At 38.5% G+C, this 18,945-nt stretch overlaps 1 protein-coding gene across 3 annotated transcripts in view; it reads left to right on the top strand.

Annotated features, from left to right (window-relative positions):
- Positions 1–395: 395 nt before the first annotated feature.
- The window catches only part of LOC117145707 (furin-like protease 1), a 129,151-nt gene continuing 110,601 nt past the window's right edge, over positions 396–18,945 (top strand). For all 3 annotated transcript variants that reach the window (XM_033311453.1, XM_033311452.1, XM_033311451.1), the window contains exon 1: positions 396–991. The gene's annotated coding sequence lies outside the window, so the exon portion shown is untranslated. The remainder of the gene's footprint in view (positions 992–18,945) is intronic.

Raw genomic sequence — 18,945 nt, 5'->3', positions numbered from 1 at the left:
AAAGTAAGGTTGTCACAAGGCAAATATATGCAGTTTTTAATATGTAAATGTTTTTTACAGTTCAATAAGCTGTATTACTAGTTATTCTATATAACTATAACTAATCAAATTCAATATTTTGAACATATCGTACGTTATACCACTGACGTCACAAAGTGTTGAGTTACTGTTAAAAGCATTAATTGTACAAAGTTTTAATTTCTGCCGATCCAAAACTTATTTTCAAAGTTCGAGCCATCCGACTTGTTAAAAAATAAATAATCTACTGCTCAGTTCGATTGCACACCTCCCACTCTTTTGCCACACTGTGCGCATGCTGGTCGCTGACGAACTATCGAACCGGTTCGCGATGCGCTCCCATCTCTAGTCGGGTATTTAAGCGCGTTTCGCTGAAAAAGTGGCAGTTTCGTTCCAAATTCCGAAGCGAGAGATTGTCGTGGGAGGTTGTTGCGCGCGCCCTGTTCGCATTTATGTGTTTTTATCGTGATTCCGTCAACCGAAATCATATGTTTTTAGCCAGGAGAGAGACGATTGCCAGAACAGCAGCAAAACGGGCGGAGTTCTGCGGTGGAAAATCGAAAATTAGCAAGCGCACGGCACACACTGTGATTGGGGCGAATTAAATGTGAATCAAAATATGGTTAGCCATTCGAAAAGCGTGTAATAAAATCGTGAAGAAAAACCAGAAAACAAATTTGTTATCGCTCTCTGTCTCTTTCTCTCTCCCATTCTCGCTGCGATTTGCTCTCCGTGTGTTTATGTCTCAGCTGTCCAAGTGTGTGTGCGGCCCGTGTGTGTGTGCGGGTGTGTGTGACGTATGTGCGTGCAAGTGTTTGTGATTTTATGTTGTTGTTTTGCCTGCTTTCGCGTGAAATTCAACAACAACAACAGCAGCGGCAGCAACAACAAGCAAAGCAACAGCCAACAACAAATTTAAATTGAGATTTTCCATATAATCCAAAGTTACAGGCGCCTAATTTGCAGTTATCAGGTGAGCTTCCACTTACTTTGTTTATAAATAATTTGGTTTTGGCGAATGTGGGTGAAACTGTGCGAAAATATCTGAAATATTTAATCTAACGACAAAAATAGCCGTGCGGTCTGGTTTGTTGTTCTTATTTTGGGCAATTGCAGCTTGTTGCATGTTCTCCTCTTCTCTTTTGTGCCGCAGATTCGTCTCTTTTTTACCGTACTCTCCTTTTCACTCTGTCCTGGTTGCAGTTTTACATTGCTGGCTTTGTCAATCATTATCTTTGTGTCTTCGTTTCGTTCTGTTTTTGTTTTAGTGGCTAACATTATTTTCTTATAGTCCGTGTGTGTGTCTTCTTCGCGTTTTCTTTGCGGTTCAATTGTTGTTGCGATACCGGTTTGAGCAGCTGTCTCGCTCGTTCACGCTGCACAGGTTGCCGTTTAGATTACTTTTAGTTTTTCTATTCTTTGCGCTCCCGTGCCTTCCAATCGCATCTTCTTCTTCGCGCTCATCTTCCTAATGTCCATTTCTTATTGTTGTTGTTCTTGTTGCCCCTCCCAATTATGCTTTATTTGTTTGTATTTCCCTCTCTCCCATTAAAAAAAATTAGTTTTTGCCATCGGTTTTATAATTTATTGGCCTTTCGATTTATTTAAAAGTTTAATTTTTGCCCAGACTGTTCAACTTTTGTTAATTGACTACAAGTTTTAAAAGGTTTTTAAGTAGTTTAGCTTAGAACAGGTTTTGCAAAAGTTTGTTTCGCTGGGCTAGTCACGTTAGAATGTTTCAACAAAATCTGATTTTTTTTAAATATATATTTTTTTTATAATTGAAAGCATAAATAATGTAAAATTTGCGTTCATATTACTTTATTTTTAAAAATGTAGATTTGTTGCCTAAAGTGCGAGAAATTTTAAAAATGAATCATCAATGCAGTAAGTTTTTTAGAACTAAACAAATCTGAAGAGATTTGTTTGTATTTCCCAGTATAAATTACCATAAAATACAAACAATAAGATTTCCTTGTGCTGAATTTAGTAGTACTGCTTAGTTTCACCGTTATATAATAGATATAAAAAAAAATCATTATCATCTAAAAGCTAGTTATGATTTTTTTTTGATAATACACTTCTATTCCGACTAATGCGACATTTTATTATTACTCACAAGAGTGGTTAATCCGTTAGTTGGTTTAAAAAAAATGTCGATTCCCGTTAATGGGAAATTCCGCTGAGTTTATCGAGGCCATCGGGGTTTCTCAATTCGATTTCCAGTCCGAGATGCGCTTCACTCGCTTACTAAAAACAATAATAAGCAGAAAGCAAAGCAAATCGAAATAATTCATTTGCATTTACATAGGTAAATAAACAACACCATCGCCCGAAGGTGATTCCAATCCCAATTCCAATCGCACCCCCATAAATTTCTCTTGCCCAAGTTCGACACTAATTAAAACCTGAAACAAATTACACATCTACGGGAGAAAAAACGAAACAAGAACTTGTGCAAACAGCAATGATTTTGAAAAAGAAAGCAGAGAGCATTTTTGCAACGTGCGTTGCTCTTGGATATTCTTTCTATTGTTATTCGTTAGCCCCCACCCCCCTCCAAATTTATCCAAAAAGATTCTCGTTTCGCTGTGTGGAGGCGTGTGAATTTTCGTCGGTTTGATGTCTGTTTTTGCTCTGCTCATTTCCACGCTCACACATCAAACCCAATTAGTATTGTTCTTCTGTTGGCGTATGGCAAATATTTCCATTTGTCTGTTTGTACACATATAAATTGCTTTGTATTAGCTTCGTTTCACTCCCTTTTTCGATCTCTGGTGTTTGGCGTAAGTCTGTTTCAAAATGTAATTATTCCCATACTTGGCGGTTCTATTTTTGGGCAGCAGTTTCGGTACGATTTGACACATGTGTTGGAAAAATGCGATTGAAGTTTATTTTCACATTTTTGAATATTTGTCAATACTGCGTCGCTTTTTAGCTGATTTGTGCGCTAGCTTGGTAACGAAATCCAACAAACGATTACTAACCATTTTATATGATTAGGTATTTATATTTTGAGTATTTCTTTTACAATATTTTTAGACCCAAAAAGTGACACATACACATAAGTATGTACATTTGTAGAAAGTGAGTGCTTTATTTTAGCACACTCATCAAAAAACCGCAAACAATCGCGGCGATTCGCACTCATGCGTTTCTTTACGTTAGGGTGACTCACTCGACTCACTCGAAGACAAGACAAGTAACAAAGAATTGTTCATTCTACGGCATTCTTCGCTCTACGGCTTTCATCATTTCTTTGGGGCGGACGCACTGAGCCATGTTTGTTTTTCTTGCGCCGAACCAGAATGGCGAAAGTGAACCCAACTCGAGTTGGAAGACACAATGGATATATGTTGGGGATGTAGAATCTGGGATGGATGACTTGCTCTGACGTACAGAAAGTGTGTGTGTGTGTCTTTGCTGGTGTGTTTGCCTGCCTTGAGCAAAGTATTTTGGCGCGTGTCCAAGTAGAAACAAAGAAAAGCAACGAAGGTGCGGCAGATATAGCAAATAAATCAGCATATCGTTACTTGGCCACTATATTCGTGGAACTGAGCCTATGAAATATACTTGAGAAGTATCTAAACGCTACAGATGAATTAATACATGCAAAACATTCTCTAGCACATTTGTATATTTTGGGAAAACGTATATTTTAATGGGGCAGATGTGTTTGAGAAACAAGTTTCAGAACAACTTTTATTTGTGCATAAAATTTCAATTTAAACTGATAGATGGCGATATATATTTGACTTTGGCTTGTGCCTATTCGCAATGCCCAAAATCAACTTTGCACTTATTTTTAGAATAATGTAAATACAAACAGTCGATAAGATAAACCACTTTGATCAGAGGTCATTGCAAAATATTCGACTTTGGCCGCTGGAAAATTTAATTGGAAATTCGGGGGAAAAATTTATGCAAAGCAGCTAGTCGGGCATTAGGTTAACTTGTTTCGACACGGCCAATTCATTTGGAGATCCTACCTGCCCACCATTTCATTTCACACCAGCGGCTTTCACAAGTCCGGGGTTTTCACATCCTCGTCTTAAGCGCGCTGCCTAGCCGAAAAATGACGGTACTCGAGCGCAGAAGAAAAATCATTTGGTTTGGTTTTTCTCGCCGGTCTGGATTGGCTTGGTCGTGCAATCTCCAGTTTAGTTCCCTCGAATTTTCTCACCTTTCTCAGCAATTTGAGCGCGAAGCAACGTGCCACGCATAGCTGAGAAGGCGGAAAAGCGTTTGACGCGACTCCGTCTCAGCGTTTTCCCACTTTCCCTTGATCTGCCTGCCACACGCCCCCACCGCCGTCCTTTGTTTATTCGGTTCAGTTTGAATTTCCCGCGATGTCGCCGGCCAAAAAAAAAAGAAGGAAAACAGAAACCCAACAAAAGCGGAACCAACTAGTTAAGTTAACTCTCTTAGAAACTGCCGACATACAAAGAAGACCAGAGATGTGGGAATTTTAAACCTCGCACCGTTCTCCGGACACAAAACTCCGGACAGAACGGACACCATACCACGGACTGACAGGAAATTTGAGCGTTTTTGGAGCTATTTAGTTTCAATCTTTAACAAAAAAGCATAATTATTAAGCTTCCTTATTACTGAAATCAAATTTCTAGATACTATAACAAAGAATCCCTAGTGTCAACACTATTTTCCAGAGTTTTTTTTGGTAAATGAACGAGTCGATGAAGACAAAAGGCTAAATTTGAGCAATTGAAACGAGCTGAACTCTTTATTTTGCACTTTGACTCAGCAGAAATTTCTTTTGTTTTTCGTTTGGCTAGTTCCTGGAGTAGACACCAAAAAAAAAGCTACAAAAACACTTGAAATCCACCGGATATTGCAAATGTTGCGTTCAATGGTCAGTCGTTAGCTTGTGCCTTCTTCTTGTGCAATTCTTTGTTGATTCTTTCTCTGATAATATTAGTTACGATTAGGATGGATTTATGTTTTCCACTTAACAGCTGAAAATAGAAAATATAGCAAAAAAAAAAAAATTTACTCGTATGATCCGAAAATACCAGTGTCTTCATTCGGGATAAAAACAAAAAACTCGAGAATCAAGAAAAACTATCGATGCATTCTGTGCAGTCAACCAAGTTGACATTTGCTAACAAAATACGCTGGAAAATATGAACAAGGAAAACTGTTTATATGTTTGTTTACCAACAGAACTAGTAGTGGCAACCCAACCCAACCCCCTTTCTCCGTCCACTTTCTTCAATGTCGAAGAAATGTTGCACACGAAAATATATTCAAAAAGCTTCTGCATTTTAACACATGATTTCATATGCAAATATGAACAATGCAAAGAATATAGGGAGAAGAAACGAGATGCTGAGACGAAAATTTATGGGAAATCACAAAATTTATGGCATTTCTTGGTGGCGGGAGAGAGCGGGACAGAGAATGGGGCAGAGAGAGGTGGATATATATCTGGGAAAACTCCGGGCCGAGTTGGCAAGAAGTTGATGTTGTCTAAGCTGTTTTCCCCGTTCATTTTCCGCTCTCTCGCTCGTTTTTCACTTACTTTTCTTGTTTGCCAAAGTTATACAATTTTTTGAGTGTATAAGTGTGTGTGTGTGTTTGTACTTTTTGGCACGTGACAATAAATTGTTGTTTGTTGTCTCCCACCGTGTATTTGTTGTTCGTTGTTCTTGCAAGAAAGCCAGCAGAAAAGTGTGTCATAAATGTCATAGTTAATATTTGCTGCTCTGTAAATTTTTTGGCACTTTTTGCCAACTCTGGAAGCTCACTGCTTTATAAATAAAAAGTACATCGCAGCGCTCTGTCAACCTTGACCCGGCAAAAAAAAAAAAAAAACAAAGGCGTTCGCGTCGAAGTGAGATGGGGATGTTCCATGCGAGGCGATATAAATTGCACAGCCAGCAAATTTATGGATTTAACTCAGTGCCCCAACCAATAACCCACAAAAGTTTCGGACGGGGTTACCCGTATTTTCAATTAGAGAAGCACTGCCAAAGACAGGAAATCAGAGCAAAAACAAAAAAAAATGGCAGTACTAATGAAACTTGACTTAAAATCGAGCGAACATTTGAAACCAAAAACCGAGACGAGGCAGAAAATGTAACTCACAAACTTAATATTATTTTTTAAACTAACTAGTTTTTATTTTACTCCTAAATTGATCTAATATGTGCCGTGAAAAACAATATTTATTTATAATTTAATAGAGCAATGGTTTAAAGTTTTTTGATTAAGCTGAAAAATTCATTTAACTGAAACTTTTCATAAATTTAAAATATCATTGTACTTCATTTTCGTTCTCTATTATTTATAGTGCAATTTTAGTACAGACTAAACTTCCATAAATAAAAATCGATTAAAAACTTGCCAAACCAAATTTGGCCATGAAACTTGTTTAATTTTTGAAATGCCGCATTTCGCACTTTGAAAGCAATGCCATGCTAAACTTGTAGATTTCTAATTTACTGAAGTACTTCAGAATTATTTTTTCCGGCTGCAATCATGCAATAAACTTAACCCTGAAACTTGTTGGCAACAATTTGCGTCGATAAAAACCACAAAGCTGAAATTCAATCGACATATTGGCGTGGCTTTCGGTTGCCTTGAACAAGCGGATTCAGAACGAACGAGCTGATAATACGCATTAATCTCTCACCTGGCGAGCACCTGAAGAGCAGCTAGAATCCACAAAACTATGAAAATGAAATGTGTTTGCCGGGCGGCGGAAAAGCGGGTGGAAAACTGTAAAATTGTTCACCTTGCAAGCTGGAAAATGCAGCAAAGCACTCACATAAAAAAGAAACAAAAAAATGTTGATTATTGTTTTTGTTTCTCCTGTTGCTTTTCCGATGGCTTTAGTTTTCTGATTGCAGCTCAGCTCAGTTCTTGTGCTCGTTGGCTGTATTTTATTGTTGGCTGGCTGCTCTTGGCCTAAAGTTGATTGCATGACATTGTTCTTAGCCAGCTCCCTTGTGTGTGTGTATGTTTTGTATTATTTTTTTCAGTGCGGTTTGTTTACATTTATTTTGTTGCTCACAATCAGAAGGCTTTGATGGAACCCACCGTCCGACCAAACCACTCACCATTTGCAATATTATCGAAAAACCACTTGAATCGACCACCTACCACCCTCTTTGTTTGCCGTTCAACTTTGATTTCTATTTCGTTTCGTTTCTTTTTTTTTGGTAGCTTTATTGTTAGGTCATTTTTTGGTTGAAAATACTTGAAGTGCATTTTCATTTCGTGTTGCAATTGATGAATGCCCGAGTAGTAAACTTGAAAAATGCCCATTTCGGTAGATTGTCGGCAGTTTCCAAGGAGCCAGATTTTTCCAACTCAGTCGGTTTTTCCTCACGTATTCAGGGGGTCGTTTGGGTGTAAACTTCTGGGAGCCGCGAGGCCTGATTGACAAGACAAATCGCTTTTTTTGGCGGCGTGGGCCGTTAAAAATAGTTGAAATATTGAATATAATTTGGGCCAGCGGAATATACATAGGAAATGGGAAACGGACTTGACACAGTAGTGATTGGCAGCCGCTTAACAGATGTTTTTCGCTCCGAAATTAGGTGATTTTGAATGTGTGGATGTCTGCGTTTTATTCGGGTTGGCATTTAAAAAAATTAACCTGTCAGTTGTAATTTAATAAATTAGACGTGTTTAACAACTCGTAATTTGAGTTACGCTTCATAAATTATTAGATGTGAATAAATAAATATTAACATTTATTTTCTGTGTAAGCTAGTATATAGTTTAAGCAAGTTATTTTCGAAAATGCATGCAGTAAATGTGCAACCTTCGTTGACTAATTAAAATCTTAAAAGACGTCAACAAAACCTAAATATTTCAACGCTAATTGGATTTTACGCCAAGAATGTTGAAGAATATAAACATTTTTATGTTGCGTCTTTGCATTTGGCACCCAATGGAGTGTCCATATTGCAGCAACCACTGAGATGCATTTTAACTACACTTTAATGCGGACATTGATAGGATCGTAAAAATCGAAGAGTGTTCGCAGCACATTGTGCGAATCGAAAGACGTACAAATGGGCCACATTATTGACAATAATGCGACAAGCCAGGACAAACATTTTCGAAAAGGCGTTTATAATAATAATAATCGTTATTATTCGCTGATGGAAGGCGATGAACATAAAGATGCCAGGAAATGAAATGAGGATATCATCATCGACGTCAGCACTCGACTTGCATTTTATGCTCAAATTATTATAAACGAAGTGGTTAAAGGAAGTCAAATTATGGAAAAAAAAACGCTTTTAAAAAAGAGTATCTTTTTGTTTAAGATACTTTCGAAGATACTCCTTTTTAACTTAAAGATACTGCTTTTTAATATGATTACTTCAATCTTTCATAGCAAAATTGTTCATTTTTAAATCGGAAAAAAAAAATATTTATTTTGCTGGACTGTTTAAAAATACATTAACCCTCTGGGCAAAGAACTTTTCGCAACTTTTCTGACATTTTGCCACGCCCCCGCCCACAGCGGTGTCAAAAGAGTTGTCAACTTCAACTCGGCAGACAGAGCACACGCTATTTTATAAATACACATGTATATAAACTATATGTATATACAACCGTTGGGTAAATCCTCTTTGCAGTTAAATGGCATCATTGTTGGCTTTTTGAGGCTGCCCTTTGACACTTTGTCGGCTCTCGTAATTATGATAAACAGTATGCACTCGATATGAAGTTCTTCAGTATACAAAAAATAAGTATATAAAAATATAAATTATTGGAAAAGACTTTCCGTTGGTAAGGTAACATGTCAAGTTATGTATTTCCAATAATAATTTAATAATTTAATAATTGTATTATTTTGTTAGTGTGCGAAAATGCTCGACTTAAACATTTCTACATAAGCTTTACTCATTGTTTCTTGAACATTATACATCACTTATATCGTTTTTGATGCTCCTGTTTTTAAAGCATTTCCTCTTTTCAGAAATTGCGTATGTCCGCTTTTAATGCGTAATTGTCGTGGCTTTTTCCGTTTTATTGAAGTGCCATTAATTTGTATGCATCATTATAATTAAGCATAATTACGATTAAAAAAAAGTCAGACAGCAATTTCAGACGATTCAAACTTGATGAGCATTTTCTTGGGCATCATGACATGACGAAAATGAAATGCAAGAGTTACCAAACCGAAAATGAACCGGTCCGTTGACCCTCGGTTTCATCTACTTAACTGAATGGAAAAATCACTCAGTTTTCCCGTTTGTTGCGCTTTGCTGACTAACATGGATTTTCACAGTTTTCGGTAGCTTTACCTTTAACCCCTTGCCATAATGAGAGTGACTTTCTGGTCAGCTGAGTGTTTGGATATTACCTTATCTTTCATTGAGCTTACCTCACCTTCGGCAATGACATAATGAGTTTTTTGGTTCAGTTTGTGTGTTGCTTTAATTTTATGATCATTTTCTGTTCTGTGTGTGTTTAAAAAAACATAATTTCGTTTGTTGAACTTCCTGTTTTTGGGGGGCTTCGTTCATGCATTGATTAAGCGGCCACGAACTTGGCTTTGGTGTTAAATAATGAGTTGAATTTGGGACTCCGAATTAAACTTTGTTGTACACCACATGTAAGGTTAATTGTTTTTAAAACGTAATGATGTTATTGAAATAAATTGTGCTCGCCTTATTTAAAAGCTATATTTATTCAAGCTGATTGTTTTATTTTCCCCCTGCTGGAAATTCGCGTACATCACAGCTCCTCCTTTAGTTTGCGTTATATTATACCAACTTCAGTTCGAAGTCACGTACACCAAATTTAAAAAAAAAAGAAGGAAGGCAACACAAATTGATTTTCGTGGCTGCTGTCTGTCGGCCAGCAAATAATCAAATCATACCAGCTAAATTCAACTCGGCCAAGAAGCATATATACATATGCCTACTACATATACATATGTATGCAAGTCATATAGCAAAAAATCAATCTTTCAGCGAAGAAGAACGCCCCGAAAATTGTGGTCATTAGTTTTTGGCAAAGGAATAAAATTGGAATTTTTGTGTATGGGGGGGCCAGCCCGAACGAAAAAGTTCATGACCAAAACGCCAGCGAACTACTTAGCCAAGTTGGCAGTGGCGGTTATTTTGGGGCCAGGGCTTTTGTTCAAACATCCAGAGCGCCACAATTCCGCTTGCTCTCGCGCCGACTTTTGATGCGCGGCATCAATCAGTTTGGCTCTCAACTACCCATTGTCTGAACTTGAAATCGACTTTTAAGCAGCCACAAAAGGCAGACAGGCCGGTCTGCAACAACAGCAACAAGAACAACAACAACAAACGACCGCAACATAAAAGCCTAATGATCTCGGCCAGCGATTGAGTTACATGCATCGAATCTCTGGCGATCTCTGGCTCCTCGGAGCCCCTTCGAAATCCCGATTGCCGATTGTTGGCTCTCCACCTCTCAACAGTTAATCACGAACTGGCCTAAAAGAATGCCGGATTAAGGCGGCGTCACTTATTTTTTTATTTTTTTCAAGGGGGCCACAGTGGAACCAGTTTTATGGAGCGCCGGCTTCAAAGTTGTCGATTGTTTGGCTTGTGGAAGTAGCTTCAAGCTAAAGGTACATGGATTTTATATTACAGGAATGATCATATTAAATTAAATTATTATCTTTATTTTATGTCGTAAAATAGTGAAGGTCTTTGTAAGCTATTGGTTTAATTATCAAAAATTAATTCAGAACATTATAGGATATATTTTTTAAATTTAATTGCTTAAGCAACTTGGGATGTTCTTGATCCTAGATTGTTCGCATCCTTTTCCTGTGTAATAACTTGTTTCCCAAAAATTACTTTATTAGCGGTTTGTTTCGGTTTATTTGCATTGTCTACCTCGTCGTAGAGCATCTGTAGTTTGTTTTTGTTGTTTAGCCACAGTAGAGCGTTCTTCTTGTTTTTGTAAATCAAGTTTTGCAGTTTTTAAGTCGGGGTCTGGCTTTTTGAAATGTTTGTTATTCCGCCAGCGCTGGGGAGCAACTCGTTTATGGCCAAAAGGGCGAAGGGTCTAAACGGCGGAGGAGTCCCTGCTGGATGAGCCCGGGCTCTGGATGATTGTGTCTGGGGCCGCTTTAACTTCTTCGCCTCGCGGGCTCTGGCTTTTGGCATATTTACTGTGCGGACTGCGAAGCGGCGAAAGCAACAGCAGCAGCAACAAGCAAAACGTGCAACGCCAAAATATGCAACTGCAACAAGATCTTGAGCTTGCAATGCTGCTGCAACATCGTCGTCATCCCGTCTAGCTTGGGTTATTTTCCTTGTTAGCTTCCTTGGCTCTGGTGGGTTTGACTTTTGGTCTCTCCGTTGGCCTGGCTATCTGCCAATTGTTTGGCAAATTAACAGCCCAAAAGGAGTTGCCCGCTTGCGAGCTAGTCGAGGTTGTTGCTGCATTGCTGCCGTTGCATTTGCTGTTGCTGTTGCAAGTGCCCCACTGGTTCTGCAGACTGGCAAGCTTCCTCTCCAAATGTTTGGCCAGAATAACATTTAAATATGCCTTTGTTTGGCCAAGTCTTTGGCCTTTCTTTCTCTGCCAAGTCCCCGCTTGCAGCCGTTTCTCGTATGATAATCTTCTCGCTTGTCCTCGTTTCATGTGCATTGCTTTATCTACTCTTACTTAAGGGGGATATGAGTAGCAAAATAAATTAGATTTACGGGGAAAAATTAAAAAAAATTAATTAAGCATTAACTACGAAATGTGTCTATTTCTACAATTGTGTTATTAATTTATAGGGTATTTGAACTTCGGCTTCGTTTGTTAGTTATGCTTGCATCGCCGACATTATCTGGCTTTTTGTAGCCATTGAATTTATTCATGCGTCTATATTTGGTTAAATTACATGTTCGCAAAACGCAAAAAGCCACAAGAAAAGCTACTTCGTCGAGATCGTATAATCCCTAAGTGCCCCCTTGCAACCTAATTAGAGGAGCGAGAGTGTGTGTGTGTGTGTGTGTGAGTTGGCTTTCTTTGCCGAGAAAAGTTTTTCTTGCATATCTGGGATACATAATTAGCCAACCAGTCAGTGCTTTTGCTGCGGTTTTTGCATTTGTTTTCGTTTCAGCAGCCTCATTTCTAAACTCTCTTTTACGCGACTGCTTTTTCTAATGCACTTTTCCACTCTATTTCATTGCAGGTGAGCTCATCATTTGCATCAAGAGATAAATTGCATCAGAATTGCAGCATTTGACGGTAAATATTTTAGGTCTTTGCTAGTTGAGCATTTGTGAGAGCTAGTTAGAGGATTAATTGGGATTATAAAGTAGTTTCCAAACTTATCACGAAAATTGCAGTTAAAGCTTACCAAGATGTTTTGCAATATGCAAATGAAATCTTATTAAAAAACAGGATTATAAAGTGCCGGAGGATGGATGCAAATGAGCTGTAAAATCGAGTTTTTACTGTGGGTATTATTATTTCAATGGGTTTACGACACTTATCGCAGTAAAATAGTTCAATTTAAGCGCTCCTTTCATTTGCCTCACATAAATAGCACACATTTTAATCATATGGAGCTGTTGCATTCCTTCCCCTTTTTCCGCACCAAAATTCTCGACTTGAAGTCATAAAACAAGACTCGAAAGCTATGGTCGCTGGTATAAATTACATAAATATAGAAGAGGAACGCCAACTGGCATTGCAAGTGCAACTGCCACCGCAACTTGCAGCGTCAACTGGGCCAAACTAAATGTCAGCAAGTTTAGCTCTTCTCGCCGAGCGTTTTTCTTTTATGACTCTGCCGTGTGCACTCGCATATCGGGCTATATATCTGCAATTGTACAGATAGCAGTCTACGTTTTATAGGCTAACTGCATTTCGCTCTGCGCCTTTGGCTGACTTCACCTTTTTACGCTCGATTCGGCCAAAGACCAAAAGATACAAAATTGGAAAAAATTGTACTAGCCGCTGGCAGGTGCAATGGTGCAAAGAAAAACGAAATATTATATATTTGAAAATAAAGTTTTAATAGAGAAATATAAAAACAATAAAATTAGTTCCCACAATTAAACATATTATGGATTTATTAGGTATTTAAGTTTTCTGTTTTCTTGATTAGTTTTTTTTTTGCACATAATAATTCTTACTCAACCAATCTAAACCGGAAGTCCGTTCGCAGTGAATGGCAATCGTTGGCCAGTTTGGCTGTGTTTTCTTCACTACACTTCTTGGCCGTTTTTGCAGCCGGCCAAAGTTTCGCAATTAAAATGCCATTGAAGTGTTTGAGTTCTGCCAGCCCTAAGCCGGTAATCAGTTAACGAGGAGACCCTTTCCTTTCCCTCTCCCTTTCCCTTGAGATTCTGACAACCGGAATCGGTTTGATGGATGCGTGCAGAAATCGTCGTCTGATTGGCCGCCACGCCCCTAATTGAACAGGTGTGTGCTCAGCGGATCTGATTCACTTAGACGATTAATTAATTCGCAACAACTGCTGTTGCACCTGGACTGGCTTTTTTTTTTTTTTGTCACAATCCCAAAGTGTTTTTGTGCCTCAATTTCAAATTAAATGAATTGCAATTGTCAAGCGGCGGACATCAATAAAAATTGCTCCATTTTCAGTTTCAGTTTCATTTTCATTCCAGTCCCCCATTTCCATTTCCATTTCCCATTCTCGTTGGCCGCTTTCCCATTGCCGTTTCCTTGGCGACTTCTGCGTGTGCGGTGTGTGAAAAATGTAACAATAATTGAAATTTAATAGCCACGCCGACAGCCCGCAACCAAATGTCGTCAGCAGCCAGCGGCAGGCAGCAAAAAACTGTTGTAAACCGCGTCGCAACGTCGTTCCCCCATCATCAGGACTTGGTTTCCTCCTCAGCATAAATGCATAAAGATCGCTGGTGAGGAGGGGAGCCCGGGGGACAAGGGGCGAAAAATCGCATTCACTTTTACTATTATATTCATAGGCGAGCAAAGTGGAGAAAAACATTCGAAAAAGTTCGGACTCGACGGTACCCTGTAGAAATAAATATTAAAAAGTTTAAAATTAACAAAATTAGACAACAACATTTAGAAACAACTTAATAGAATTTGAAACTTAAAATGTATATTTAAAATTTTTTTTAAACTTAAAATATTTTTTTTAATAAGTTTTTTATTGCAATTTTATATGGATATGTTTTGGAATAATATAATTCACCTAACTTATTACATTGATAAAATTTTAATACTTTATTAGTTTTAAGTAAACCGTTCACAAGCCCAAATGACCGTAAAAGAATATACCCCTCAAACACTGGGTATCGAAATGCATACGTTGCTGACGTTGTCGTCATCGCCGTTGGCGGTTCATAAAAAGGAGCTGAAATAAAAGTGGGTCAAAAACTGTAAATGATATTTGTTCTACTTGGTTTAAGATGTTGTTGGACAAACTCCCTGGCGTTGGCTCCCACTTTGCATCCCGCGATTTCGCTCACATATCGCATTATACTGGGAATGCATTTGGTAAAACGATTTGTTGGCCAAAGTTCATGGAAGCAGGCAACAGGAAAAGGGGACATTTGAACCATTAAAATGCTAAAATGATTCCCATAGCTGGCAGCGAGAATGAAGTGTAAAATTCAACACCAACCGAATCTCACACTCGACTGCCAGTGTCGTCACCGAATGATGTCGAAGTCGATGAACTTTGTTTGCTGTTGATGCGCAGATACAGATACAAATTCGAATACAGTGGCAGATTGAGATACGGAGGAAACGAAGCCTGAGAGAGCCGCAAATCTGTGAAGGGCGATAACGTTCACTGGTTGTCACTTGATCGTTTCGGGCACAGACTCCACTGGGAATTAGCATACATGCGCTAACTGGTGATCAGTTTCCAAGGTGCACAAAAAACCTGAACAGTGGCCCCAAAATACCGGAATTTCTATAGAATATTTACACGTTGGCTACCGAGAAAATTGCCGATAAATGACACAAATTAAAGCCATAAGAGTAAACAAATAAAGCAAGTTATTATAAAGATATGATTTATTTGGTGTCAACAAATAATCACCACATGAAAAAATATAAAGTGACAAAATTATACACAAGTTTTCATGAGAAGCTTGAATAAATAAACAAGATTATGAAAATATGTCTAGAAACTGGTTTTATTGGCCGGCCACTTTACCATTCCGAATAAATTTATTTGCGGTCTAACACAATCTTTTATTCTTATCAAAGACACTTTTTAATGGCGGCTTCTTTAAAATAATTTATCTAAATTTTTTAATAGCTTGGAGTGATTGTAAAAATTGGTTTTTATTCCTCTCAGAACCATAAGAACTTGCATATGAGAGAAAAATAAGCTTTTATCTTATTAAATTATTTTGCCGTGCCAATTATTGCTTCGAAAAATGGAAAAACGATACAAAATGTTCATCAAACGGAAAATTTGCCATCGAAAGTGCGAAAAGTAGAATTCAACTTTTTAAAGCAACGGAAAAGCTTCCGTCATAATTTGCCGGCATAAATTCAAAATTCAAAGTGAAGATTTCACAGAAAGCAGAAGCAAATAAAAACAAATTGGAATTTCCTGTTAGGGCCTTTGGCTCCTGGCCAAAATCATCATCATAATCATATTCATTAGGTTAATGATTATAACAGACATTAACATCATTATCAGTGGTTGTCTGGCATTTTCATATTGTGCGCAAAACCAAATAAAGTTAGAACTGAGAATTTGAATGGAGAGCCTAATTAGGGAGCACTACGTTGCCTTTGGCGGGTATTTTGGAACATCTGAATGGTTTGGATAACATTTAAAGGTGAAATAAATAAATTTATTATTTATTTATATTTATTTAAATGTATAGTGTGTTTACAAATTGTAAGCATAAAAGCTTTTTAATATGAAATCGAATATCAACTCTAAAGCTAAGAGAATATCAGTTTCATCATATCCTCAATTTATCCCATCTCGCCTCATCCCCAATGAAATCATTAGCTGGTCCACCTTAACCCCTTACCGCCGCAAGGCTTAGGCTCCTGCTAACTAATTCCTTTGTGGGTTGGGGACTTCCAAAAGGGGTCCACGGAGTGGGTCAGTCTGGTGCCCACGGGCATGTCTGTAAATCATATCAAAAGGGTTCGGGTTCACTTGCCGCTTAATTTATGTGGTTTCACATTGTTTGTTTTCCCGGTTATGTTTTTGTTTTTATTTTTTTTAACCGGAAGTTTTTCTTTGACTAAATTTAATTAATGAACTGATGAATTTTGTTGCATTCAACGATAAGCTTTTTAAGTTAAGCCCATGAGCGTTTTTTTCAACAGCTGACAGGAATAGTACTTCTTTAATTAATCAATTGAATTATTATACAAATTTATGGACAGTGAATAATGGGCTCTTCAATTCATTAATCGCATGTTTTCGTCTTCAATTTGCATAATTGATTAGAAATGCTACTTACTTCAGCATTTCTCAATGTTTAAATGTTTATTTGTGATTTCATCTCAGTTATGAGCAGTCTGATAAGTGTGTATATTTAGTAGACAACTAAGATGCCTTAATTATGAAAGAACGACAATAAACTCGGAAATAAGAAGGCATTTTGTATTTTGGAAAAGTACTCAGATAACAAAAAAACGCGGCCAACCACCAAATTTGTCTTCACTATTTCTCGGAAATGTTCCTGCCACCGCACCCTGTGCTCAAATTTCTAATTTTAATTAAAGGAACCTCGTTATCAGTATGCTGCATTAGGCGCACCGCGCCCCGTTTTCCCAAGAAAACCCATTAAATTTATGTTGAAATCCAATTAACTATCGATTTCTGATAAGAGTTTATGAAATGACACCGAAAGTTCATCAGCCTTCGCCGGGACTAATTTAGCAATAACGACGGTCCGCTGCAAATTAAGTAGTTTGATCATACAAAGTCAGTGGGGAGTATTTTGGAAAAGGGAAATCCCGCCGAGCAGCCACCCCTACGAAATTTACCCAAAATTTACCAGAAGGGACGATAACAGATGACCGGCGGTAAGGTGACAAAAACCGGGGGAAGTTACTCAAATAGTGGGCAGAGAGGGTGGGACGAATGAAACGCGCGTTGCTTTTGGACTCGGACAATACGTGCGAAAAATGTGGCGAAAAGAAAAGTGAGGAAAAACTGTGGACAGCTGGTTGACAACCGAAAGCAATTGTTCGTTCGTCCTGATGAAGAGGGTGCTGGCTGGCTGGTGTCCGTCTCCTTGCCATCGATGATGAGGAGCAGCGGCGAGTCAAGGTGGCGGAGAGGGGGCGGCACATACCCACATCACAGCACAACGTGACTGGAGAAGTTGCCGCCCGTGCACTGCGGTTCACTTGGCCAGATGTTTTTCCCTGCGGTTTTCCAACAGAACTATGGTCTATCCTCGAACTCTGTACTCTTAAACGTACGCGAAACCCCCGAAAGGACCGTGAAATCCCCGGCCTCAGCCGGATACACGCGCAGACAGAAAACGGATGTAATTAAGGATTTTGCGTGTGCCCATTGCAAAATTTTCCAAGTCTGTGTGTGGGTGTGGGTGTGTGTGTGAGTGTGGCTCGAGTTCCCCGGGGCGAGAGCATTTTCCACTAAAGAAGCACACTTCGAATAATCGTTTGCCATGTCCCTCTAACTCTCTGTCTCTCAGTGTTTGATTAGCCGCCATCACAAGAGTCGGTCTTAATTGCTTTTGTTCGGAGGGACAGGACTAGGGAGATGGAGATGGGCTTCTGATTTGCTTATCCTGGTAAATTACATGCATAGTTGCCTCCATCCATCGCAGGTAGAGCTAATTATGGAGCAGTAATGAGTTGTCTTCGCAAAAAGCAGTGCGAGCCACACGACTTAACTCCTTGACAAAAGCCTACGATGAACCCGAGTAGAGCGGGCTAAAACTAAATTAAAATTGCTAGCCCACAGACGAAACTCATTTCCTATGCGATCCCAAACTAACCCAAAGGAAAATCCTCGCCTAAATTAATTTCGCACATAAAACATGCCGAAACCCTAAGCATATTTTCCCTTTTATCCGGCTACGATGCCCATAAAGAATCACAAAATCAAGGCGAAACGAAACCAGAATTAATTTCCCAGTTTTGCAACCCATAAAAAAGGTTAGCCCTAAAATCCCGAAAATCCTTTGAGCGGATAGCTACGAAAATTTTCAATTTTTGTGCGAAACGACAGAAAATTGATATATGTATACGAGAGGAGAAAAGTAGGAACAACATGATGCCTATAAATATTATAAGAAATAAAACTAAATTCAGTGCTATCAATCATATCTGTTCGAAAACTTTTCGCACAGTAATTAGAGCACAATGTAATTTGAAATATAATGTAATTTCGACGAAATTCATTGACCACAATTTGGTTAAAATAACAAGCCGCAGGAACCCTCGGCAAAAAGCTAAAAAAAAGGGACAGATGACAAGAAGGTCTAATAAAATAAAAATCAACAACATGCACATCATAAAATAAATAAACTATGGAAAGGGGACTGCTCACCCGACGCGACTTGAATTTCTACGCAATTTAACTTTCTTATATAACAACGGCAAGGGGACTCTGTGCCAAAATTGGCATAATAAATGCGATAACAGCGACGGAGCATCAGCAAACCTAAGCGGACCGAAAGAAAAAAGTTTGGCTAACAAGCGCCTAACAAGTATATAAGTATGTACAATACACACACACATAAATATGAATGGATTCCCCAAGAAGTATATCTTTGATGACATATAGAGAGGAACTCCAGCGAATATATTGAACCAATAAAGGCCAAGATTTACTCTTCCTCTTCGTCGGCTGGCAATCTTTCAGCGGGTTCTTCTGGCCTTTACTCGTTGTGGCCGAAAACTCATTTATTTGGCCGTATGATAACAACAGCTGAAAAAAAGGAGCAGCAAACTGTCGGCAGCCATGACCAAGTCAAAATAATGCCGATTTGGCTATAGACGAGC

Source organism: Drosophila mauritiana, chromosome 3R, assembly GCF_004382145.1.
Source record: "Drosophila mauritiana strain mau12 chromosome 3R, ASM438214v1, whole genome shotgun sequence".
NCBI lineage: Eukaryota > Metazoa > Arthropoda > Insecta > Diptera > Drosophilidae > Drosophila > Drosophila mauritiana.
The sequence above is the reverse complement of the archived record's forward strand: the minus strand, read 5'-3'. Positions and strand labels throughout refer to the sequence as shown.